This window comes from Hyperolius riggenbachi, chromosome 4, assembly GCF_040937935.1.
Source record: "Hyperolius riggenbachi isolate aHypRig1 chromosome 4, aHypRig1.pri, whole genome shotgun sequence".
Taxonomy (NCBI): Eukaryota; Metazoa; Chordata; class Amphibia; order Anura; family Hyperoliidae; genus Hyperolius; species Hyperolius riggenbachi.
The window spans coordinates 362,368,076-362,393,969 of record NC_090649.1 but is presented as its reverse complement, the minus strand read 5'-3'; the positions used below and the strand labels follow the sequence as shown (position 1 = coordinate 362,393,969).

Sequence of the window (25,894 nt, the reverse complement as noted above, 5' to 3'; positions counted from 1 at the left end):
GGCGGCATCCCTGTGGAGGCTTGGCATCAGTAAACCCGGACAGAGTACCAGTTGTGGAGCCAGAGGTGGGAATCTTTGAACAATGTAGAAATAAAAATTAAAAAGTGCATTTGGGGCAGATTAGATAGTTTGGCAGACTCAGCCTGACAAGCGAGCCACTTGTTTCTGGACTTGGCAGCATATCATGGAACATCAAACACTTAAAAGCAAAAAAAAGTAATCCAGCAATACCCGCAAAGAATGTCACTTTTTTCACTGTAGAATTTTCTATTTAAACAGAGATGCTAGTGGATCCAATCTGTTTGCAGTGTTTCAGGAACTAAAAAGGGAATCTTTCCAACTGTCCCAGGGGCGTAGCAATAGCCATAGCAGCTGCTATGGGGCCCTATGATCTCTAGCTACGCCACTGAACTGTCCCTTAAACTCCCAAGAAAACTATTTCTAGTCCCTATTGCATTACTGAGAACATTAGTGGGTAGTTTTTAGTGTTAAATCTAGCTAAGTAAGTTTGAGAGTCCCCAGAGGCTGTGTTACTCAATGTTTTGCAGAACACCTGGCAGATCTCATCCAGTATTAATGACTCATCTATGACTGACCAGTTTAAAAGCAAACCTGTGTCAACCCTGTTCTTCTCTAGAAATCTCAGAACTGATCTAGTCTTATATTTTAAAAAATAATGATTTTTTCCCCCTTGTAGTAGAATTTGGCAGGTTACTACCACTGAGTCCCAAGGGGAAGGGGAAGAGAACTTTTAGCTGTGTTCCCTCAGCAAAAGCCCACATTTCTACTTAAAGGAAACCTTAACTGAGAGGTATATGGATGTTTCCTTTTAAACAATACTAGTTTCTTGACAGCCCTACTGATCTCTTTGGCTGCTGTAGTGACTGAATCACACACCTGAATCAATCAAGCATGCAGCTAATCCAGTCTGACTTCAGTCAGAGCACCTGATCTGCATGCTTGTTGAGGTGCTGTGGCTAAACGTATTAGAGACACAGGATCAGCAGGAGAGTCAGGAAACTGGTATTATTTTACAAGGAAACATCCACATCCTTCTCAGTTTAGGTTCCCTTAAATGTGAAAATTGAATACTTTTGCCAAAATTAAGATGAACCAGAGGCACTGAGTCCTGCCCATCCCCAGTTATCCATGCTGCTGTTCATTTTACCTTATAAGTGAATTAACTCTAAAGTGACTATGTTGCAATATCATCCAACAGAAAATGTAAGGTGTCTGAAGACTATATAACCAAATCTTTCATTTTCATGATTATTTGATAGATTATATAGGAAAATAAATGAAACATTCATTTTGATTGTCGAAATGTCAAAACCAATATTGTAAAACATTTAAAGAAAATTAAAACATTTCGATAAAAATGCCTTACCGAACATAGTGCTATGGATCTATTCAGTTTATCAGTTACAGGGGAAAAAAAGCAACAATTTTGTATGTTAACTTCAAGATCTAACATTTGTGCACATACAGTAGCTAGCAGACAAGCCTATTTCAGAAATGCATTTGTGATTTCAGTACAGCTCTCTACACCAACATAGATGGATTTGTTTTTGTCCCCTACCTTGCCTCTTGGTTTAAACCAGTGGTTCCCAACCTTTTATGAGGTATCGCCCCTTAGGGGAAGACCACTCACCCCTGTCGCCCCCCTTCTCTTAGTACGGTATACCCTTACGCCAGGTGGTGGTGCCAGTGGAGGGGGTAGCGCTGTGACCTTGCCAGCTAAAAATAGCCGGTGACTCAACTACTTTGCGCCAATTCCCTTACCGGTGTAATGTCAGCTATTGCAGCTCCGCACGTTGTGCAGCCCCACATGCGCAGTAGGAGCCTGCGTCCCATTAAATTGTGCAGCCACGTAAAATGTCCTAAATATCTCCGCTTCCGCACCACGTACACTCCCGAAATTTTCAGGGGAGGGAGGGGACCCCCAGATCTAGCTCTGTGCCGAATTGCAGCCCCCGAGCCCCGCTTGTTCCCGAGACTGATTGCAGCAAACCTATCGCGGGAACTAGTGGGGCTCGGGGGCTGCAATTCGACACAGAGCTAGATCTGGGGGTCCCCTCCCTCCCCTGAAAATTTCGGGAGTGTACGTGGTGCGGAAGCGGAGATATTTCAGGTAAATAATATCTAACTTCCCACTGAGCATGCGCAATACTCAGTGAGGAAGGCTGCTTCCGGGCTGCAGTATCTGACATTACACCGGCATGTGACCAACGAGCCCTGAGGAATTATGCAACTCTATCATGCACACTTGCATATTTTATACAGATCATATTTTTTGCCCATAATTTTCTTAAAAACAAATGACACTGCGACCCTTTATTTTTTCTGCCTTTTCATACTGATCGCCCCCCTGTCGCCCCCCACAAATTTACCGCCCCCCTTAGAACTTAAATCGCCCACCTGGGGGTGCGATCGCCCCCAGGTTGGGAACCACTGGTTTAAACAAATATCCAAAGTAATATTTGAGCAGTGACTTCTCCACCTGCATTGTTTTGTCTGCCCTTTCTCCCCCTCATTAAGTAAGCACCAAATGCTATTCAACAACTTCAGAAAGTGAAGAAGACATCTATGCTATGCTGAATGCTATGTAAAGGGCAATACTCCAACATAACTTTATGTTTGTGGTTATTAATGGTATGTCTGATGCTAGTGGCAGTAGCTGAAATGGCTTCCCAGGTTTTCCAGATTTCAGAAAGAAAATATTCTACAAATTTGTTAATAGGATAAAAGTAGTTGATGAAACTAGAGATGGCCCGAACGGTTTGCCAGCGAACAGTACCAGGTGAACTTCCAGGGGTTCGCGATCGCAGAGAACCGCAAACTTTACTGGAAGTTCGATTTGCCCCCATAGTGCACCATTAGGGTCAACTTTGACCCTCTACATCACAGTCAGCAGGCACATTGTAGCCAATCAGGCTACACTCCCTCCTGGAGCCACTCCCCCCATTACAAAAAGGCAGGCATCGCCAGCCATTTTACTCACTCGTGTGCCTGTAGTAAATAGAGAAGGGACAGCTGCTGCAGACTCTCTCATAAGGAAAGATTAGTTATGCTCTTGTAGGCTTCTTAGCTTGCTCCTTGCTGATTCTTATTGCTAAAATAGCACCCCACAACAGCTCTTTTGAGAGCTGATCTTGTTCTTGTGATCTATTTTTTTTCTGTGTGTCTCACTGACACTTGTGTTGCATAGATAGCCTTGGTAATTCATACTGTGTGTGCCACTGCTAGGCCCAGCACATTCAGTGACTACCTGTGTGTGTGACAGGTGCACATTACCCATCACTGCATATACCTACCTGTTGTTCACTGTGCGTACCCACCCACCCACCTACGTGAGCGCAAGCAGTGTCACTGTGCCTGTCCGCTACCTGTCTGTGTGTGACAGGTGCACATTGTAATACCCATCACTGCATATACCTACCTACCTGTTGTTCACAGTGCACACAGTGGACAGTCACTGTTCTGTCATTCAGCTACCTCAGCCCGGCGACCATATGGGCTGGAAAGCCGCCATCACCTGCACTCTCGTCATGGTGTACACCAGTCCAGCACGGCTGTCGCTACGCAAACAGCTGTTTGCGGTGCGTTACACAGTGAGTTTGGTGTGTCAGTGTGAAGCAGTACTCTAATTACACTCCCTGATTGATGTATACACATGCAAGATGTTTTAAAGCACTTCAGGCCTGCAATTTAGCATTCAATGTGCATATACCTACCTACCTGTTGTTCACAGTGCACCACCTACCTAATTTTGTAAATTCCAATATAGTCAATAGGGTGAATTTAAAGGTTAATAGCAAAGCTCCTGTACAGATTAGAACCACTAAATTTGCTAGGTATGTGTGGAGAACAGTAGTAGGGCGCCTGCAAGGTATGAGAGCGGGTACCAGCACATGGTATTTTACGAGTAAAAAATCAGTTCTATAGTATAATAATCCATAAATATCTATTCATAATGAAAAAAATATACTGCCTGTTCACACCATACATATTACAAATTGGTGCACACCACTTTCTCAACATTGTTGTCTGTGCTCCCTTTCAGCAGGGCTCCTGCTAGGCACAAGCAAGGCAAGTGGCCACTTGGGGCCTCTGTCTTATTGGGGGCCTTGGTGTCTCCTTGCACCCCCATGCTGTTCTGCTGCATCTCTCTCCCTTTCTGAGGTGCACACTGCACAGTTGCTCTGTGTGGCATCTGTGTCAATGTACGCATAGCTTTTCTGGTGGAGCTGGCTGTAAAAGCTAATTGTGCACTCTGCTGCCCTCTAGTGTCATTGGGTCATGGTGCAGCTTGAAGATAAGTTCAGCTAAGCTGCAAGCCGCCTGATGCTCAGCTCTGCCCCCTCTAGGCAGACGCAGAGTTATTCGAAAATGAGCCGTTACCACACCACCATGATGCCAATCTAGGGCATTGAGCATCAGTCAAAAATGATGCAGTGAGGCTCAAAACACGAGGAGAGACTGCCTGACTGCATCTGTCCAGAGAGACAGGCAGAGAGCAACTCTAATGTGAGTGGAGTGGTGATGAGAAGGTTCCAATAAGAAAGTGTATCTTGCACTCTAGCAAGCCAGGATGCCCACAATGTGTTTCCTCCAATGGTAATAGCTGGTGCTGCTCTAAGCTTGGGGGTGAGCAGTGTACTGGAAGAAAATAGAGTGCTCCTTAGTGTATTCAAAGACATAACAAAAATTGTTTAGGTGATACCTTTAACGTGGATCCGAGACAAACTTTCACTCATTGCATAATTGTGTTCCTTTCATATAGTTTATAGGGCATTCCTCAAGCCAAATACTTTTTTTGTTTTGTTTTAATACTCTTAATTCCCTATAAACTAAACAAGCCTCGTCCACAGCTCCTTTTGTGCCTTATGGGAGCTCAGTCTGGGCAGGAGGAGGAAGAGGTTACTAGCCATTGATTTCAGAGGCATAGGGGAGGAGGGAGGAGGAGAGGAGACTGAATTTAAACACAGGCAAGCTGATAGCATCTCCAGCCCTCAGCCTGTGACAATGTGACAAACAGAACATGACTGCCCTCGTATCAAACTTTTGAAGCTGTTTGCAGCTAGATATGTTGAAATGCCTAAATTTCCTAATTGCTTCTTCATGCAACTCTCCAAACATCTGTCACTTCCTTATCACCATATCTGTTCTGTAGTTATGGAACCAGATCATTGAATGGGAGATATACATTCTTTGGGAAGTTAGCCCAAATTGGGGATTTGATCATACTGGAGAGTTTCTCTTTTAGTGATTATTGTTCTGGGTTCAGTTATTTAAGCTCAGAAGGAGTAATGATTGCTGCATTTATCATTTGATGGTCATAGTTGATACATTTGATGAATTGGGGTTATTGTTGCAGTATTTGCCATTTTGGTGTCCCATGATTACTAAATGGTATGCTAATGTATGAGCAAAAATAAAAACAATTACCAGAAAAAAAAAAAAATTATATATATATATATATATATATATATATATATATATATATATATATATATATATATATATATATATATATCGCTAGCCCAGTCCTCCTGTCCTCATGGCTCACCAACGGTGCATGTTTTGCAGGCAACCTCACCTATGGAAAGGTGGGGTAATTAGTGTCTCAGCTAGGTGGATTTCATGTAGCTGAGACACTAATTACCCCACCTGTGCATAGGGGAGGTTGCCTGCAAAACATGCACCATTGGGGAGTCACGACACGAGCACAGGTTTAAGAAACACTGAGTTAGCCACTTTATTAGGTATGTCTTGCTGGTACCGAGTTGCATCTTTTGCCATTGGGACAGCCTTAATTCTTCATGGCATTGTTCAGAGATTTTTATTCCATATTTACATGTGGCATCATGTAGTTGGCTCCACCCACACCATGGGACACATTATGTGCCACTTTGGGTCCCGAAAACCTTAGCAGCACCCTTGACTTTCAGCCAGACACTGTTGCTCACACTGGCAGGGTGGAAACACATTCCTGACAGGCACATTTTAATGCAATGATCATTTGGGCTTCAAACATTCATATAGAACAGGTTATGCTGCATAAAACTCTACCATGGCCAGAAGGGCTTGACATCTCAGGCAGTTTGAACTGTAGAGATGACTCAAACCTCCAATTTTAGGTTCGCGAACCTCCGCAAAAAGTTCGGTTTGCGCGAACTTTCGCGAACCACAATAGACTTCAGTGGGGATGCGAACTTTGAAAACTATAATCATTTATGCTGGCCACAAAAGTGATGGAAAATATGTTTAAAGGGGTCTAACATCTGAGTTTTTGCATGGAGGAGTGGGATACACACCAAAAGTCCCCGTGAAAAATCTGGATTTGACGCACAGCAGCGTTTTAAGGGCAGAAATCACATTGCATGTTAAATTGGAGGCCTAAAGTGCTCTAAAACATCTTGCATGTGTATACATCAATCAGGTAGTGTAATTAGAGTACTGCTTCACACTGACACCAAACTCACTGTGTAACGCACCGCACACAGCTGTTTGTGTAGTGACGGCCGTGCTGGACTGGTACACACCATGGCGAGAGTGCAGGCCATGGCTGTTTTCAAGCCCATATGGTCGCCGGGCTGAGGTAGCTCAATGACAGAACAACAGTGACTGTCCAGCTGATCAAATTTGGTCTGTCCACAATAAAGCAACGACCTTATTATCTTGGGTGTGCCCTCCCCCGAGACACTCATATAGCCGGCGATCATTGCTTCATTGGGATACGCAAGCCCCTTCACCGCGGCAAGGTAACGATCACAAAGGGGAATTGACACATGTACAGGCCTTTTGTTTTGTTGTTGCAGCTGCAGTGCAGCCAGAAAAATTAGGCAGGCATGTACACACACCAGAAAAATTATTATAGCGGCCGCTGAATCCGCCTGGAGTCCTGGACCTTGTTGGTGGTGGCAGAGAAGGCAGTCAAGCGGCCTGCAGGCAGAGATGCTGTGTTGGGAGTGACTTAGTCTTGGGGCAGGCAGTCACACGGCTTGCAGGCAGAGATGCTGTGGGTGGGGACTGACTTAGTCTTCGGGCAGGCCATACCGTGCTTTGCAGACCAGGCATTTGTGGTCAGATGGACCCTTGACCCAACGCTGTGTGCCAGAGATGTCATCATTTGCCTTTCAACATCACGGTACAGTTTAGGTATCGCCTTTTTTGAGAAAAAAATTGCGGCCTGGTATCTTCCACTGTGGTGTGTGGCTTTGTGTGCTGCTTTTCCTCAGGTGGTCATACCATTGCAGTTTGTGCATTGTAATCATGTGCCTTCGTAAGGTAGTTGTCCCTACACGGGTCTTGGTCTTTCCACGGCTCAATTTTCGGTGGCAGAAAGTACAGATGGCATTGCTCTCATCTGAGACAGACACACAAAAAAATTTCCACACTGCTGAGCCCTGGGGTGATGGCACTTTGGTGGTGGCGGCCGACTGAGTGTTAAGTGAGGTGCCAGAATCAGAGCAGGAGGAGGAAGATGAGGTGTTCTGTGTTAAATAGTCAACTACGTCCTGACAATATTGGGGGTTCTTCTGAACACTGTACTTTGGTCGAGGGACGCACAAAATCACAACAGCGCGACCTCGAACAGACCTGCCAGGTGGCCTGCCTCTGGCTCTGCCTCTTGTTTTGTCCATATTGGGGGGGATGAAGTGAAAGGTATGCACTGACTTGACTAATACAATGTACGGTTACACAGGTGCAGTGAACAGGTTCAGTGACTGGTATTACAAATGTGCAGCTGTCACACACAAACACAGGTACCGTGCACAGGTGCAGTGACTGGTGGTATATAACACTGCGTGCGCTCACGTAGGTAGGTAGGTGCACTGAACAGGTGGGTATGCAGTGATTGGCATTACAAATGTGCAGCTGTCACACACAGTTAGTCACTGAATGTGCTGGGCCTGGCAGTGGCACAGTAACTTAGTAGGTAGGTAGGTGCACTGAACAGGTGGGTATGCAGTGATTGGTATTACAAATGTGCAGCTGTCACACACACAGTTAGTCACTGAATGTGCTGGGCCTGGCAGTGGCACAGTAGGAATTACCAACTGACCAAGGTCCCACCAGCAGCTGCGACTGACTAACAGGGCTGTACATGCAACACACGTGTCTGTGGGACACACACACACAAAAAAAATAGATCACAAGAACAACATTAGCTCTCAAAAGAGCTGTTGAGGATGAGGAGTGTTTTTTAGCAATAAGATCAGCAAGAAGGAGCAACCTAACAAGTCTAACAAGAGTCTAATTAAGTTTTCCCTACGTCAGCAGGTTCTCTCCCTTCTCTAATTACTGCAGCCACACGAGTGAGTGAAATGGCTGACGCTGCATGCATTTTATAAGGGGTGGGGGGGGGGCTTCAGGAGGGCGTGTAGCCTTATTGGCTACCCTGTGCCTGCTGACTGTGATGTAGAGGGTCAAAGTTGACCCTAATCATGTAGTATAGGGGGCGGGTCGAACTCGCATATAGTTCGCAGTTCACCATGAACACGAACCACCGAAGTTTGCGTGCAAACCGTTCGGGCCATCTCTAGTGAACTAGCCCTTAGAATGGATATTCTTTTACAGTGTAGTTGAGCATAGGATTCTTCATTAGCTTTAGGGTCCAGATCATTGTTACCAATATTATTACAGCATGTACTCTTATGTGCTTGTAAAGTGTTGTGGATAACGTCCTCATGTTCCTCTTGACACATGTACAGTATGTCTAAGAGGAATACTCCAGGAATATGTATAAATGTTTTTCAAACATTTCTTGATGATTTCAATTAACTGAACTGTTACTAGCTTTGTTTATGTTGGATTTAGAGTATATTTTTTATTATCTCAAACTTACCTCATAAGATCATAAAAGGTACTCCTCCAGAGGAAATGTACCATGGGGTCTATAAAGTGACAAAATGCAGTTTGTCATTGTCAACTGTTTCTCTGTATTAGGTTATTTAAACTTTACTGGTCTGATCTTCTGTTAAAACATTTTACATTTATTCAGATGTGTTCTAAAATCTGGTTATTTTTAAAGGGGTTCTTTCGTGAAAAAAGTAGGCAGTTAAAAAATGTGACAGATGACAGGTTTTGGGCCAGTCCATCTTTTTAAGGGGGATTCTCAGGGCTTTCTTTGTTTTCAACAGCATTTCCTGAACAACAGTTGCAAAATCTAACTGACATAATAGTGTGCAAGTGATTACGGAGGCCGGCTGGTATCTTGCTATTTTGGCAGTTAAACTGCTGTTCAGGAAATGCTGTTGAAAACAAAGAAAGCCCTGAGAATCCCCCTTAAAGAGGAACTCCAGTGAAAATAATGTAATAAAAAAAGTGCTTCATTTTTACAATAATTATGTATACATGATTTAGTCAGAGTTTGCTCATTGTAAAATCTTTTCTCTCCCAGATTCACATTCTGACATGTTTTACATGGTGACATTGTTACTGTGGGCAGATTATGGAGCTGGTCTGGCTTTAACAGACAGCTGTAAGCAGCTATTTCCTGTCTGAACATTGTTACATTGTGGCAGTTTGCCCAGAGTACCGTACGGTACCAGAGCCTCTTGTGGGAGGGGTTTCAGCACAAAATCAGTCACACAGCGCCCCCTGATGGTCTGTTTGTGAAAATCATTATTTTTCTCATGTAAAAGTGGGTATCAGCTACTGATTGGGATAAAGTTCAATTCTTGGTCGGAGTTTCTCTTTAAAAAGATGGACTGACCCAAAACCTGTCATCTGTCACATTTTTTAACTGCCTACTTTTTTCGCGAAAGAATCCCTTTAAGTTCAATGTAAACTTTATGGGATATCTATAATTTAGCCATTGGCGCTTGTGTTTTTTTTTTTTTGTTGTTGTTTTATTTTTGTTTTTTTACCTAAATGGTGCACTCTAGCAAACCTTTTATAGAACATTATCAAATTGGTTTCTTACCTCTTAATGTTCCTGAATTTTTGACACTTAAGCTTTTTAACTACTTACTAGCCAACCCGCGGCGTGGCATATGCCGCATAAGGGGGTATTGGGAACAGCGGCGTCCCCCATGTGCGCTCCTCCTCCAGCTTAAGCTCAGCAGAACCCCCCCTACCTTACCTGGGTCCCCCATGTGCGCTCCCCCTGCAGCTTAAGCTCAGCAGGACCCCCCTCCCTTACCTGGGTCCCCCATGTGCGCTACCCTTCCAGCTTAAGTTCAGCAGCAGCCGCAGCCGCCGCTATTAGTAAGAGGCAGCGGGCGGGGATGACTCACCTCTTCCACGTTCCAGCATGCGTTCCACTGTCGTCACTTCCTGCAATGCCGCCCACTGTATTGTAAGTCGATGGCATTGCAGGAAGTGACGACAGTAGAACGCACGCTGGAATGCGGAAGAGGTGAGTCATCTCCGTCCACTGCCCCTTACTAATAGTGGCGGCTGCTGCTGAACTTAAGCTAAAGGGGGAGCGCAGATGGAGGACCCAGGGGAGGGAGGGGGGGTCTGACCCCCCTCCCCGCCGCTGTGCCCAATACCCCCTTCCTGCTCACTACCCCCTCCAGCTCGGCGGCAAGTCTAGGACCGCCCTTGGGGGCAGGGCGATACTTCTTCTTGCTTGGACCGGCTACTACTTCTTGCTTGGACCGGCCCCTTCTTGCTTGGACCAGCCCTGGGGGCAGGGCGCTACTCCTTCCTCTTGCTTGAAGGTTGAGGCACGTACTCTATTATATATATATATATATATATATATATATGTATATATATATATGTATATATATATATATATATATATATATATATATATATATATAGATAGATAGATAGAGAGAGAGAGAGAGAGAGAGAGAGAGAGAGAGAGAGAGAGAGAGAGAGAGAGAGAGAGATACCATCTAAGTGATAGAAATGCTGGGCATGTGGTGGATCATTGTCTCCAGCCTATCCATCTGTAGTGATCGGATGCAATTGCTAGGGCCCCAGGGTTATACAGATGCATTGCTAGGCACAGCCATGAAGGTTTGCCCTATCGATTGCATACCCCTAACTTTTAATGAATGATGGTTTTATTAGTTTTATTTTATATTTAAAAAAGAACGTTCACGTGCACAAGCATGGCATAATAGCATGTACTGTACATACAGCGGGTGGCATGACATTATCCTGGGCAGCACAGTGGCTAGCCTTGTAGCACTAAAATCCCAGGTTTGATGCCCATTTCCCAGTAAGGCAAGAGACAATCCGTAAAGAGTTTGTATGTTCTCACAGTGTTCATGTAGGTTTCCTTCTGGCATTTAAAGTGGTATGAAACCCAGCATTTATTCTTTGCTCTAAAAGATTATTTACAGCATATTATATACTACCACCATTTTTTTTACTAGAACAGCATTCAACTAGTTAAACACAGGACTTACAAGCTCCCTGCGGGGAAAGCTGGATGCATCCGAACTGGAGATAACATTATCTTGTGTTTACTTAATTGCATCAAGTGAGGAATGTAACATTCTCTCTGGCAATTCAGACACTCCAGAACACAGACAGATACTCAGAAAGCATTTCTGGGTACATTTACAATATAAATACACCAGTTATGAATAAAATGCAATGTCAGCTCTCAGAGCAAAAAAAATGTAGTTTGGGAACTTGTAATTTCTAAATGAATAATAAGACTTTTGCACAAAAGCAAATATGATAACTATATGGGATATAAAAAGTAGGAAAACCTGTTTTTATTGAATATCATGTCAGAGATTTATACCGTTTTAAGTCTCCTATATAGGCTTTCTAACTTATTGGCCTCAATTCACTAAGCAGTTTACACTAGTCTACCGATGGTTTTTAGTCTACTGATGCTTTGGTGTAAATCAGTTGCATAGAAAGGGAATTCGCTAATAATTATCAATTTTTTTATACCTGTTTTTAGACCTGGTCTAAAACATTTGGTAATTTGGTCGGTAAAGCAGGGGAAATGATCAAAAGATGCAATTCACAAACGAGTAGCTATGACTGACAGAAATCAGCTGGTCTAATCTCTGTCAGAAAAAGTGGGCGTGGTTACTCCTTGTTACTCCTTGTTTGACTTTATGAATTGCATCTTTTGATCATTTCCCTTGCTTTACCAACCTAATTACCAAATGTTTTAGACCAGGTCTAAAAACAGGTCTAAAAAATTACACCAAACCATCAGTAGACTAAAAACCATCAGTAGACTAGTCTAAACTGCTTAGTGAATTGAGGCCATTGTGAAAATCATTGTGAGACTGGAAATGAAGGGCTACAATAGAAACCAGTTGGGATTTTAAACTCTTTACAGTTTAGAAGTCCTATTTGTTGCCGTCACAGTTGTAAATATTTCCCCATTTGCCTGGAATTTCTGGACAGGAGATGGAAAACATCTTACTACACTATCCAAAATTAGAATAAAATTAGAATAAAATGTTTCAAATTACTGGGATTAATGCCAAATTATATTACGAATTGTGCATCTTGATTCTGAGCATAGAAACATCCAGCCTACCAGCATGATTTTAATGCAGTCTATCACCATGAGGCTTCCCATGCTGGTACCAGTCATCAAGTTAGTGCAGGTGTGAAAAAAAAACTTTTAAGACTTCCTACTTTGTGCAGCTCCTCAAGCAGGAAAAATAAACATCTGGGCTGTCTGTACAGGAACACAAGAGTAAACATTCAATGCAAAAAAATAAGCTCAGTTTGTGTCTACAAATGGGTTTACACATTTATACATGGCTGAACATTAAATTGGAAGTGTAGTTTTAAACATGTGTGCAATGCTGATACATAGTTGTAGCAAATGTTTATGAAGTGTATCATAACTTTTACAAGGCCAGAGAGTAAAACAAAATAAGACCTATATTTTCATTAAAAATGCTAGCCATGTGAGACCATTCGACTGCACATTAAGAGCAGGTGCTGTGACTTGCAGCCATTCAAAAATGTTTGCCACATAAGCTGAAATTATAAATACAAATTTTCAATAACTTCTGCTAAATTTTATATTATACATCTGTAAAGATCAAAGAGTTTTCTGGTGATAGCTTCTATCAAAACACACAAAAAACAGCCAGCATGGCGATTAGTTAGGGATTTCCCTTTCCTGGATACAAACTACCTAACAAAGGGAATTAAAACAGCCTGGGGGCTCTTCCTGTAACTGCCTGGTACTCAGCTAAACAGCAATATGTTTGCATTCTCGGTACACCATGTTTTGAAACAAAGGATCTCAGATGCTATTTACCTTGGGTCTCGCTGCATTATTGCGCTGCATTATTGCACTGAATAACTTAAAGTGGAATATAACCCTGCATTTCATCTTTGCTCTTAAACATTATTTACGGCATATTATATGCAACCAGCATTTTTTTACTAGACCAGAATTGGAAGGGTCACACACACAGCTTGAAAGTTCAGTGCAGTGAAATGCAGACGCATCTGAACTTTAGATAATGTTATCTTGTGTTTATTTAAATGTATCAAGTGAGGAATGTGACACATTCTCTGACTATGGAGAAGCTGCTAAACTCAGACAGAGTCAAAGCATGTCTGCCTGAATGAATGAATGAATGAAACCAGTTATTAATAAAATGCAAACTCAGCTCACAAAGCAAAAAACTGTACTTTTGGGAACCTATAACTTCTAAATGAATAATACTAATAATACTTATGCACAAATGCAAATATGATAACCGTGTGGAATATAAAAAGTCAGAAAACATGTTTTTATTGAATATTATATCAGGGTTTTAAACCGCTTTAAAAACATTGTGAAATGGGTTTTGTTTGCAGTTTATGTACAAGAAGGGTAAGAAAAAATGCAATTTACGATACAATAAAAATATCCGATTTTATGGCAATTCGATAAATATGATTGGATCTCCCCCCCAAAAAAAGATCGAACGCTTTTTTTTCATTTGACTGAAAAATTAGATCGGATTACCTATTTTCTCTCAATTTTGACCGATCCAGAATGCTGGAAATGTTTCTTCAATTTTTCTAAAGATTGTATGGTGTGTGTTAGATTGTCAATTTATTAATATACACACCCTAGCAATTTTGTGCTGTGTGTGGGGACTGACTTAGTCTTCGGGAGGGCAGTAGCCCTCTGGGATCCATGCCTCATTCATTTTGATAAAGGTGAGGTACTGAACACTTTTGTGACTTAGGTGACTTCTCTTCTCAGTGACAATGCCTCCAGCTGCACTGAAGGTCCTTTCTGACAGGACGCTTGAGGCAGGGCAAGACAGAAGTTGGATGGCAAATTGAGACAGCTCTGGCCACAGGTCAAGCCTGCGGACCCAGTAGTCCAAGGGTTCATCGCTGCTCACAGTGTCTACATCCACACTTAAGGCAAGGTAGTCGGCTACCTGCCGGTCCAGGCATTGGTGGAGGGTGGATCCGGAAGTGCTAAGTCAAGGCGTTGGACTAAAGAATGTCCGCATGTCCAACATCACCATGAGATCGTTGGAGCGGCCTGTCCTTGCCTGCGTGGACATGGGAGGAGGATTACTGGCATTGGTACCTTTATTGCGTTGTGCTGTGACATCACCCTTAAACACATTGTAAAGCATAGTTGCCAGCTTGTTCTGCATGTGCTGCATCCTTTCTGCCTTCTGCTGAGTTGGTAACATGTCCGCCACTTTGTGCCTATACCAAGGGTCTAGTAGCGTGGCCACCCAGTATAGCTCATTCCCCTTGAGTTTCTTTATACGGGTGTCCCTCACCATGCTGGACAGCATGAAAGACGCCATCTGCACAAAGTTGGATGCAGACGTACTATCCATCTCCTCTTGCTCTTACTCAGTGACGTCAGGTAAGTCCTCCTCCTCCCCCCAGCCATGAACAATACCACAGGAACGTCGAGCAGCACCAGCCCCTGCGACGCCTGCTGTGGTTATTCTTCTGCCACTGCCTCCTCCTCCAAAGAAACACCTTCCTCATCATCCGAGTCTGACTGCTGTTCCCCGCACGACTCTTCCTTCTCCTCCCCCTGTGCTGCCGAAGGTGTAGAGGAAACATCTGATTCTGATGAAAATTGCTCTTACAACTGTTCCTGCCATAACTGTTCCTCTTCACACTCCTCCACAGCTTGATCCACCACTCTACGCACGGCACGTAGGGGATCAAGTCGCTGATGGTGCCTTCACTGTGACTCACCAGGTTGGTCACCTCCTCAAACTGCCGCATGAGCCTGCATGCATTTTGCATCAGTGTCCAGTTCGGGGGCCAGAACATCCCCATCTCCCCAGATTGTGTCCTTCTACTGAAATTGTACAGGTACTGGGTGACGGCTTTCTCCTGTTCTAGCAGGCAAGAGAACATGACCAGGGTTGAATACCAGCGAGTATGGCTATCACATATCAAGCGCCTCACTGGCAAGTTGTTTCTCCACTGAATGTCCACAAAGCGTGCCATGGCTGTGTAAGACCGCCTGAAATGCTTACACAACTTCCTGGCCTGCTTCAGGACATCCTCTAAGCCTGGGTACTTTGACACAAATATTTGAATGACTAGATTCAGCACATGTGCCATGCAGGGTACATGTGTCAGCTTTCCCAAATTCAAAGTGGAGAGGAGATTGCTGCTGTTGTCACACACCAAGTTGCTGGTGCGGGGTCAGCCACTGATCCATCTGTTTGTTAAGAGCAGCCAGGAGAGCTGGTCCAGTGTGACTCTCCGCTTTGAGGCAAGACATGTCTAAGATGGCGTGACACCGTCATACCTGGCATGCAGCCTAGGCCCTGGGGAGCTGGGTCTGTGTAGCTGGAGAGGAGATCGCAGCACCAGTAGAGTTGAACTGCCACTCAGCCAAGGAGGAGGACAACAGCAAAGAGGATGTAGCAGGAGGAGAGGAGGTGGCAGGAGGCCTGCCTGCAAGCCGTGGAGGTGTCACAAGCCAGCCACGTACTCCCTGCTTGCCATCGGTCACCAGGTTGACCCAATGGGCTGTGTAAGTAATGTAGCGGCCCTGACCGTGCTTGGCAGACCAGGCATCAGTGGTCAGGTGGTCCCTTGACCCAACGCTGTGTGCCAGAGATGACACAACTTGCCTCTCAACTTCACGGTACAGTTTGGGTATCGCCTTTTTAGAGAAATAGTTGCGGCCTGGTATTTTCCACTGCGGTGTCCCAATGGCCACAAATTTACGGAAGACCTCAGAGTCCACCAGCTTGTATGGTAACAGCTAGCGAGCTAACAGTTCTGCTCATGTTCCGCACAGTTCCACAAGCGTCACCTCGCTTTATCAAGTGAGGTGACGCTTGCCTCCTTGATAAAGCAAAATGACGCTCGCGGAACTAGTGGAATCTTGTCCTCTGAGCGGATTCCTTGTTCCCTGCTGTGCTGCTGAGATCGACCTCATAATTTCTGGGCTAAGTATCTCCTATTTTTTGCACTACTCCACTTTATGCTCTTTTTCCTATGGGCTGCTCCTTTGCCTCAATTTTCTACAAGGCATCTTATCACTATTAATACTGTAGATCTGGATAGCAATTGTGCACTATATATATTTTATATATATGTGATATTTATTCATGTGTTTATTCATGTTGGAATGGAATATTTGCTTGTTTTTTATATGGTTGTATTCTTTATTGAAGCATCAATATTGTGACTATTATTATACCTAATGTTGATGAATAAAGATTGTTACTTTTTCAAATTTTGCTGTGGGAGGTGCTATTTTTTAAGGGCTTTCTTCTTCTACCATTTAATCGAAAAAGTGAGTGAACTTTTCAAATGACATCTACTAAGAATTAGAGATGGCCCGAACGGTTCGCCGGCGAACGGTTCCCGGCGAACTTCCGGCAGTTCGCGTTCGCCATGTAAGGCGAACTTTTCCGGAAGTTCGGTTCTTCCCCATAATGCACCATTAGGGTCAACTTTGACCCTCTACAACACTGTCAGCAGGCACATTGTAGCCAATCAGGCTATACTCCCTCGTGGAGCCACCCCCCTCACCCCCATTATAAAAGGCAGGCACCGCTGGCCATTACACTCACTCGTGTGCCTGCAGTAGTGAGAGAAGGGACAGTTGCTGGCAGACTCTCATAGGGAAAGATTAGTTAGGCTTTTGTAGGCTTGTTAGCTTGCTCCTTGCTGATTTCTTATTGCTAAAATAGCACCCCACATCTCATGGTGATGTCGGACATGCGGACATTCTTTAGTCGAACGCCTCGCCTTAGCCCTTCCGGATTCACCGTCCACCAACGCCTGGACCGGCAGGTAGCAGACTACCTTGCCTTAAGTGTGGATGTAGACACTGTGAGCAGGTATGAACCCTTGGACTACTGGGTCCGCAGGCTTGACCTGTGGCCAGAGCTGTCCCAATTTGCCATCCAACTTCTGTCTTGCCCTGCCTCAAGCGTCCTGTCAGAAAGGACCTTCAGCGCAGCTGGAGGCATTGTCACTGAGAAGAGAAGTCGCCTAAGTCACAACAGTGTTCAGTACCTGACCTTTATCAAAATTAATGAGGCATGGATCCCAGAGGGCTACTGTCCGCCCGAAGACTACGCCAGTCCCCACACACAGCATCTCTGCCTGCACGCCGTGTGACTGGCTGCCTGCCCCCAGACTAAGTCCCTCCCCAGTGCCACACAGCATCTCTGCCTGCAGGCCGCTTGCCTTCTCCGCCACCACCAACAGGGTCCAGGACTCCAGACGGATTCCTGAATGTTTAAGGCCGCTGCTAGCAGCGGCCGCTATAATAATTTTTCTGCTGCATGTACATGCCTGCCTAATTTTTCTGGCTGCAACAACAAAACAAAAGGCATGTACATGTGCCCATTCCCCTTTGTGATCATTACCTTGCCACAGTGAAGGGGCTTGTGTATCACAATGAAGCAATGACCGCCGGCTATATGAGTGTCTCAGGGGGGTGGCACACAAAAGATAATAAGGTCGTTGCTTCATTGTGGACAGACCAAATTTGATCAGCTGGACAGTCACTGTTCTATCATTGAGCTACCACAGCCTGGCGACCATATGGGCTGGAAAACCGCCACGGCCTGCACTCTCACCATGGTACGCACCAGTCCAGCACGGCCATCACTACGCAAACAGCTGTTTTCGGTGCGTTACACAGTGAGTTTGGTGTGTCAGTGTGAACCAGTACTCTAATTACACTCCCTGATTGATGTATACACATGCAAGCTGTTTTAAAGCACTTTAGGCCTGCAATTTAGCATTCAATGTGATTTCTGCCCTTAAATCGCTGCTTTGCGTCAAATCCAGATTTTTCCCCGGGACTTTTGGCATGTATCCCACTCCGCCATGCCCTCCTCCAGGTGTTAGACCCCTTGAAACATCTTTTCCCTCACTTTTGTGGCCAGCATAATTTTTTCTATTTTTCAAAGTTCGCCTCCCCATTGAAGTCTATTGCAGTTCGCAAAAGTTTGCGTGAACCAAACCTTTCGCGGAAGTTCGCAAACCCGGTTCGCAAACCGAAAATCGGAGGTTCGGGCCATCTCTACTAAGGATGGACATTGCTAATGCCCGATGGAAATTGTTAGCAGATTTTAGCACTGAAGCAGTGGACATTACATGTGCTGCGTGTTTAGTGAGATTCTGCATGCACAAGTAATGCAACATTTTTTACTTTCCCACAGTCTGACAGAAGTCTTTCTGACTCCCATTGCAATCGCTTAAGTTAATGAGATTGTTTAATGGTGCATTGTTATCTGGAGAGGGTTAGCTTTATAGATACATGGGTTATTGAGAATGAAGGGAGACTGGAAACTAACCTCTATATAAAAGTTCAGGATAAGAGGCAATCTAGTTTGTGTTATTATTTATGTTATAATTGGTGAAAAAAATAGCTTTAAATTAAGTAAATGTGGGAGTGGTACTGGAAAATGGGGGGGAGGGGGAGCAGAGGTTTTGTGGAGAAAGGTTCCCCTTAATTTCCACACACACTGTCCTGAGAAATAGGGTTGTTCAATAGATAATTAAACATTGGCACGTTCTTAAAGAGGGTTTGTTTATATGTCTTTCTGGGAAAGAGCATGCTCTCTGATGGGCAACCTTGTCAAAGGGGAAATTGGTTCAAGAAAAGATAGGGTGCAAGGTGATGGTACTACACGGAGGGAGAACACCTTACCATGCCTCAACTGCCATCTGCGCAGCAACATAGTCAAAGGTAAAACATTTTCCATCAGGTAATGGTAGGGATACCACACATGTGATTCTAGATTTGTAGTATATCTTATCAGATGCCCGTGTGGTTTGAACTATGCAGTTAAAACCTTTCAGAGACTGAAAGAAAGAACGGAGGTCCACAAGTGAAGTAAAAAACATGTACAACAAATATCTGAACATTTTTGTTTGTTTGTTTTGAAATCAAATTTCACAGAAAAGGATTCAGTCGTTGAGGGGGGTCCTGCTCTTAACAGTTTTTCTGGATTAGAAAACCTGGCACTATGTAGGAATACTATGCAAGGAATATATGACAATATTTCCCTGATGTAAAAGGTTTATATATTTCCGATATTACCTGTATTTAGGTTGAGATACACATTCCTATGATGCAGAGGATATCTGGTGGATATCAGTGGCCTTGTCTTGGGATAAGTTGAGAAGTTGTTGGAGCTCTTTATTTAGTGCTGGCCATGGTGTGGTTTGTCTTCACTTAGAGCCAGTCCACACTAGGTCCGGAAACGTATCCGTGGCTGCGTTTTTCAAACCTGATGAAAAACGGAGTCCCGGATACTAATGTTGAAAATAATGTTGAAAATAGCAGCCAGCCTCACCCAAGTAAAAAACGGATCCGTCTGCGTTTGCGGGGATCCGTTTTCAAAACCTAAACGGAAGGTCCGGATCTGCTGCATTTTCACGCAATCAGGACCACGGATACACGCAGGGGTAGTGAAAGTAATGAGAAAACGCATCTCCAGCTCCACAGGCAAAAAACGGATGTTAAAACGGATAGCCTGAGCTTTATGATTGGCCCAAAAAAATCCTCCCACTCCTTCCTAATTATGGAGACGTTTTCTGTCAGGGAAAAACCTGAACGGAAACTGATGCAAAACTGATGCAAAACTGATGCACTTTCATCAGTTTGCAGTACGGTGGGTACTTCCCCTGACCCGGACTGCAGTGTCCGTCCTGCAACCGGGTCTAGTGTGGACCCACTCTTATAGTTTACTGGCCATCAATCATCTGGGGATGCAAGATTGGATACACTAGTGCTGACTGGAGTACTACTGATAAGTCTTTCTGTGTGTGGTTAGTTGAATTGTCTATATGATCTGGGTGTGGCCCTCAGTCTGGTTTATAAGCAGGTCTTGGGATTAGAATTGTTTGTACTGCTTACTAAATTGTGTTAATGTATAATTGCAGTGGAAATGTAAAAAGTATTAACTAAGCATAAAATAGTTTTGTAAAATAATTTTTGCAATATGAAGAAAGGACAATACCTACTGTTTCAACTTATACACCCACAAAGACAGGCCTGAACCACTCTCGCTTTGACCATATGGGCATGCACGATTATTAGTGATTAGCCTAAATTTTACATATATGTCATTTTGCATCGTAATTTGCAATTACAATGCAAAATGCAAAATTCCATGGTAATTCGGACTGTTGTATCGTAATTTCATGTTAACTCATAATGTTGTGCATAATTTCGTGTTTACATGCAATTTTACGTCATTTATCCTAATTACACAAAAACTGTAATCAATTGTAATTACTCAAAATTGATCTTATTTACAAACTTGTTGTAAGGATCCCTCCTGTAGCATGTTCTGTCCGTTGCAGTGGAGCTGCAAACGGATAGTTCTGGCTTATCTGCTTGCATTCGGTTGTGCATTCGCAATAAGTTTTATTGTCATTTGCAATCGCTCTACAGTTCTGGGCAGCTCAGGATGCTGTCATCATTCCACCAATTTGCTTGTTGCAGCTGAGCTGAGCTGCGGCCAGATAACCCTGCATTTCTTGCATGCACGTTGTTACATAATACTGCATGTATTTCTTATGGGAGTCCTTTGCATTCACAGCCAGCTTGCAAATGGTAATCAAGCCAGCTCAGGATTGAATGATTACCATTCAGCTGTGTGAAAATTTGCATACTTGCATCCATTGCCTTATGCCGGTTTAAAAGTCTGGCTTATGCCGGTTTAAAAGTCTGCCTCCCACTTTAGACACTGACCGTCATAGCGGTCAGTACGCTGGTCTGCTGGGCACCTTTTTACTCTGTATAGTTCTGTTATTGTATTTATCTGCAACCTTATTACTTGTGCTTTAGCTAGTTTCTTGATAAATATATATGCAGACTTCCTAATATATATTTATCCGTTAGTTGAGCTGTTTGTTATTTTTCTTATTATTGTGAATTGCCTAGTTCCATGCTTGGTGGACGTTCGCTGCATCCGCGGTGGGTCAGTAAAGTCCATTATCCAGATAGCTTGGATTCTGCCATCACCACGTTGGTGACTGTAGTATTCCTGCTACTCTAGTTTCTGGGAACGTATAGGCTGCAGTTGCTATTAGTTACGTTCTATCCTGTAGTCTTGCATGGGTGGATGCTTGCTGGTGACTGTTAGCCTGCTTGCTCTGCTTCTGTGAACTTGACTGTGAGCTGCGGATGCTACTAGTTACGCTCCAATCTGTAGTCCTGTCTTGTACCCGTCTGAATGCTTGCTATCGCTAAGGCAGCGCAACATCGCACTGCGCTGCCATTGTGTTTTATTTGTAGCACTATCAGAAGCCCAGGGCTGCAGTTGCTCTGGGCAGCCTGTGTAGCCTCTTCCATTATTCAGCTACCAGCCTTGTTGCTCTGGGTGATCAAAGTATAACCCCCAAGCAGGGGTCTAGTCCTGGGAAAAGAAGTGAGTGGACTCACTTGGAGAATTCCTGCGCGGCGCGCCAAAAATGGGTGTGGTCAAGCACACCGTGGGCGTGGTCATGGGTGGGGCCAAATATACATGACCTTAGTAGTGATGTAAAAGGTCTGCCGAGGAAGTTTGAGCTCTGCCGTAGTGTATCCCCCAAAAATAGATGTAATCTCACAGCATTTCACCAAAAAGACACATAATCTGGTAGAAGTTCCTCCAAAATACAGATAATATGGAAGTGGTTCCCCCAAAATAGACAATGTGGCAGCAGCAGTTCCACCAACATACACATAATTTGGAAGCAGTTCCCCAAAATACGCGAAACCTGGCAGCGGATCACCCAAAATACACGTAACACCCAAAGGACATATAATCTGGCAGTAGTGGTCCCCCAAACATACACAATCTGGCAGCAGTTCCCCAAAATACACGTAATCTGGCAGCAGCCGTTCCCCTAACATACACATAATTTGGCAGCTGTTCCCCAAAATACATAACAGTGATTCCACAAAAATGCAGATAATCTGACAGCAGTTCCCCCAAAATAGGTACCCCCAGGTAGCCAGGTCTATAGGTGTCCCCAGTATAAGTAGCCATGAGTATAGTAGTTCCCAGTATATGTAGCCAGAGGTATAGTTGCCTAGTATATGTAGCCAGGGGTATATGTGCCCAGTATATGTAGCCAGTGGGATATGTCCCCAGTATATATAGCCAGGGGTATATGTGCCCAGTATATGTAGCCAGGGGTATATATGCAGGCAGGGGTATATGTGCCCAGTATATGTCGCCAGGGGTATATATGGCCAGTACATGTAGCCAGGGGTATATATGCCCAGTATATGTAGCCAGGGGTATATGTGCCCAGTATATGTAGGCAGGGGTATATGTGCCCAGTATATGTAGCCAGGGGTATATATGCCTAGTATATGTAGGCAGGGGTATATGTCCCCAGTATATGTAAGCAGGTGTATATGTCCCCAGTATATGTAGGCAGGGGTATATGTCCCCAGTATATGTAGGCAGGTGTATATGTGCCCAGTATATGTAGGCAGGTGTATATGTCCCCAGTATTTGTAGGAAGGGGTATATGTCCCCAGTATATGTAGGCAGGGGTATATGTCCCCAGTATATGTAGGCAGGGGTATATGTCCCCAGTATATGTAGGCAGGTGTATATGTCCCCAGTATATGTAGGCAGGGGTATATGTGCCCAGGTAGCCAGGTGTATATGTCCCCCGTATATGTAGGCAGGTGTATATTAGGGATGCTCGGAAAATTCCGCGGAATTATAAATTCCGTGATTCCGGCCGGAATTAGGTTAATTCCGATTCCGGTAGTCAAATCGGAATTCCTATACCTCTCAAACGGAATTCCGCAGAAATTTTATAATTCCGACGGAATTTTCCGGAATAGCACAAAAAATCTCTTCCCCTCCCCTCTCCTCCCCTCTCCTCCCCTCTCCTCCCCTCTCCTCCCCTCTCCTCTCCTCCTCCTCCTCCTCCTCCTCCTCCTCCTCCTCCTCCTCCTCCTCCTCCTCCTCCTCCTCCTCCTCCTCCTCCTCCTCCTCCTCCTCCTCCTCCTCCTCCTCCTCCTCCTCCTCCTCCTCCTCCTCCATCCATCCATCCATCCATCCATCCATCCATCCATCCATCCATCCATCCATCACAGTAGGGAATTGCAGATTTTCAAAACAGCTTATATACCATAGCTGGGATTTGAACCCAGAACCTAGTGTGTAGTAGGTATCTGTCTTAAACTCTAGACCATGACCCACACTACATGCTAAAGCCGGCGGTAGCATAAACCATACTTCCATTATGATCAATTCGATAGAAAAAGTAGCATGATTAAGGATTTGTACTTTTTGAAAAGCATGCTTATATACCATAGCTGGGATTTGAACCCAGGACCTAGTGTGTAGTAGGTATCTGTCTTAACCTCTAGACCATGACCCACACTACATGCTAAAGCTGGCGGTAGCATAAACCATACTTCCATTATGATCAATTCGATAGAAAAAGTAGCATGATTAAGGATTTGTACTTTTTGAAAAGCATGCTTATATACCATAGCTGGGATTTGAACCCAGGACCTAGTGTGTAGTAGGGATCTGTCTTAACCTCTAGACCATGGCCCACACTACATGCTAAAGCTGGTGGTAGCATAAACCATACTTCCATTATGATCAATTCTTTCGCCGCCGGGCCCGACACTTAACAACGCTGGAAGGGAGAGGCAGGAAGGGGAGCACAAAGGTGAGGGATGGGGGGGCAGATGTCCGCCCATCCCCACTGTCCCCATAGCTCGACTTCTCTGCTCTGCTCCCTCCACACAAGCCAGGGTGAACGGCGTTCACTCTGAAGAAAAAGTGGGTGAACGCCGTTCACCCACGTCCACGCAGGACTCGACCCCTGCCCCCAAGCATTACACTTGAATATAATTACCAATTAGCTATTACTAAAATAATCATAATTATGAAAATAATTGCAAAAATGAAGCATATAGACATTTTTTTGCTGATTTTGCTATCACAATCGTAATTACGAAAATTAGGCAACATTATGTACAGCGCCATGGAATATGTTGGTGCTTTATAAATCAATAACTATAATAATAATTCTGCCTGCTGAAACCAGTCAGTAGAGATCAGAAAATTTCCTGCCTTGAACCACCCTCATTCCTCTTCAGTGAACCAGATTCAAACCTCTCTCACTACTGATTGTAACGATCGGTGTAACACAGAGAGGATCTGATTACCGGTGATCTGCAGTATCACTGGGAATACAGATATATACCAGATTATAGATGATCTGCAGTATCACCGATAATCCGATATACTAGCTAACCTCTGGACACCTGAGTAGAGTAAGAGTGTTTGGTGCAACAGTAAACTTTGAGGACAAGCCTCAGAGCAGTAAGGAGTACTACACAATTACTTCCGAAGACCTGGACTCTCCCGGGGGGAAAAGGAGTCCGGCTGGAAGTAGGAAGGACAAAGCGAGAGTGACACTCAGGAGGAAATGTCACTACCAGAACTGGGAACCGCCTCTAACAGTAAGGTCGGTTCTCGAGGTCGGACAAGCCAGGTCGTTACCACACAGACAGATACAGTACAGATACAGGAGGCAGATGCGGAGTTACTAACGAGCAGGGTTCGGCAACAGGGTATCAGAATTATCGAGGTACAGAATCAAGAGGCAGGTGCAGAGTCTAAGGGTAAGCAGGTGTTCGGCAACAGGGTATCAGAATAGCAAGGTACAGGATCAGAGTTCAGAAGAATAATCAGGCAAGCAGAAGGTCATAACAGATAATCACAATCAAACTAGTACTTTAAACTATCAACAGAATCTAGCTAAGTGTAGGATTACAGCTCCAGCTGGTCCCGGCACACTTTAGGATCTGACTCAGGTCTGAGTGCTACCACATTGTGATCGCAACGCCAGACAACCAGCAACTGAACAGCCAGCAGTATATATACTAAAACACTCTCCAGCCCCTCCCTAAGTGCTGGACCAATGAAACGAAGCAGGGTTGTCAGCTGACCCTTTTCTGACTGCCATATGAGCTCTGCCTCTCTGCGCGCACGCGCGTCATTCTGAATCTTGGTGGACTATCAGTCCCAGCCACACCGGTACTGTCTTGCAATGTATGCGCTGGATTGGACGCGGGGCCCGCTGCACTGCTTTCCGAGCAGGCGGCGGCTTCCCCGCATTCCCCCATGCTGTCAGTACCCTTGTCTTGCGCTGAATCCGCCGCATCCAACACGGAATCCGCCGCTCTGCCTATGCGGCATGCGGCGGTTTCTCCGCGTTGCGCTGCTACAGTATGTCAGATGCGGAAACAGCCGCCTTACTCTGAGTGTTTGCGGCTGTTTTTCCGCGTTTCCTCACACTGATTTTCTGCTTTTTTCAGTTAGTTATGTAAATGAACAACCAGGAAATATGCATCAAGAGACTTGTACCACTCATAGTACATTTATATGGGAACCAGGGGCAGAATGCAGAGAGACCTCTATGGAGAGAACAGTGTTTCAGCCACAATTACAGGAATTTATAAATGTATGATTTCTAAAAAATAATAGGCTTT

General features: G+C 44.4%; 1 protein-coding gene and 1 long non-coding RNA gene across 3 annotated transcripts in view; one reads left to right on the top strand and one right to left on the bottom strand.

Annotated features, from left to right (window-relative positions):
• The window catches only part of VIT (vitrin), a 437,052-nt gene that overhangs the window by 69,802 nt on the left and 341,356 nt on the right, over positions 1–25,894 (top strand). The window lies entirely within an intron of this gene.
• Positions 12,503–25,894, bottom strand: part of LOC137504045 (uncharacterized) — a 73,221-nt gene continuing 59,829 nt past the window's right edge. Inside the window, exon 3 of the long non-coding RNA XR_011019405.1 lies at positions 12,503–12,622. This is a non-coding gene — a long non-coding RNA (uncharacterized lncRNA). The remainder of the gene's footprint in view (positions 12,623–25,894) is intronic.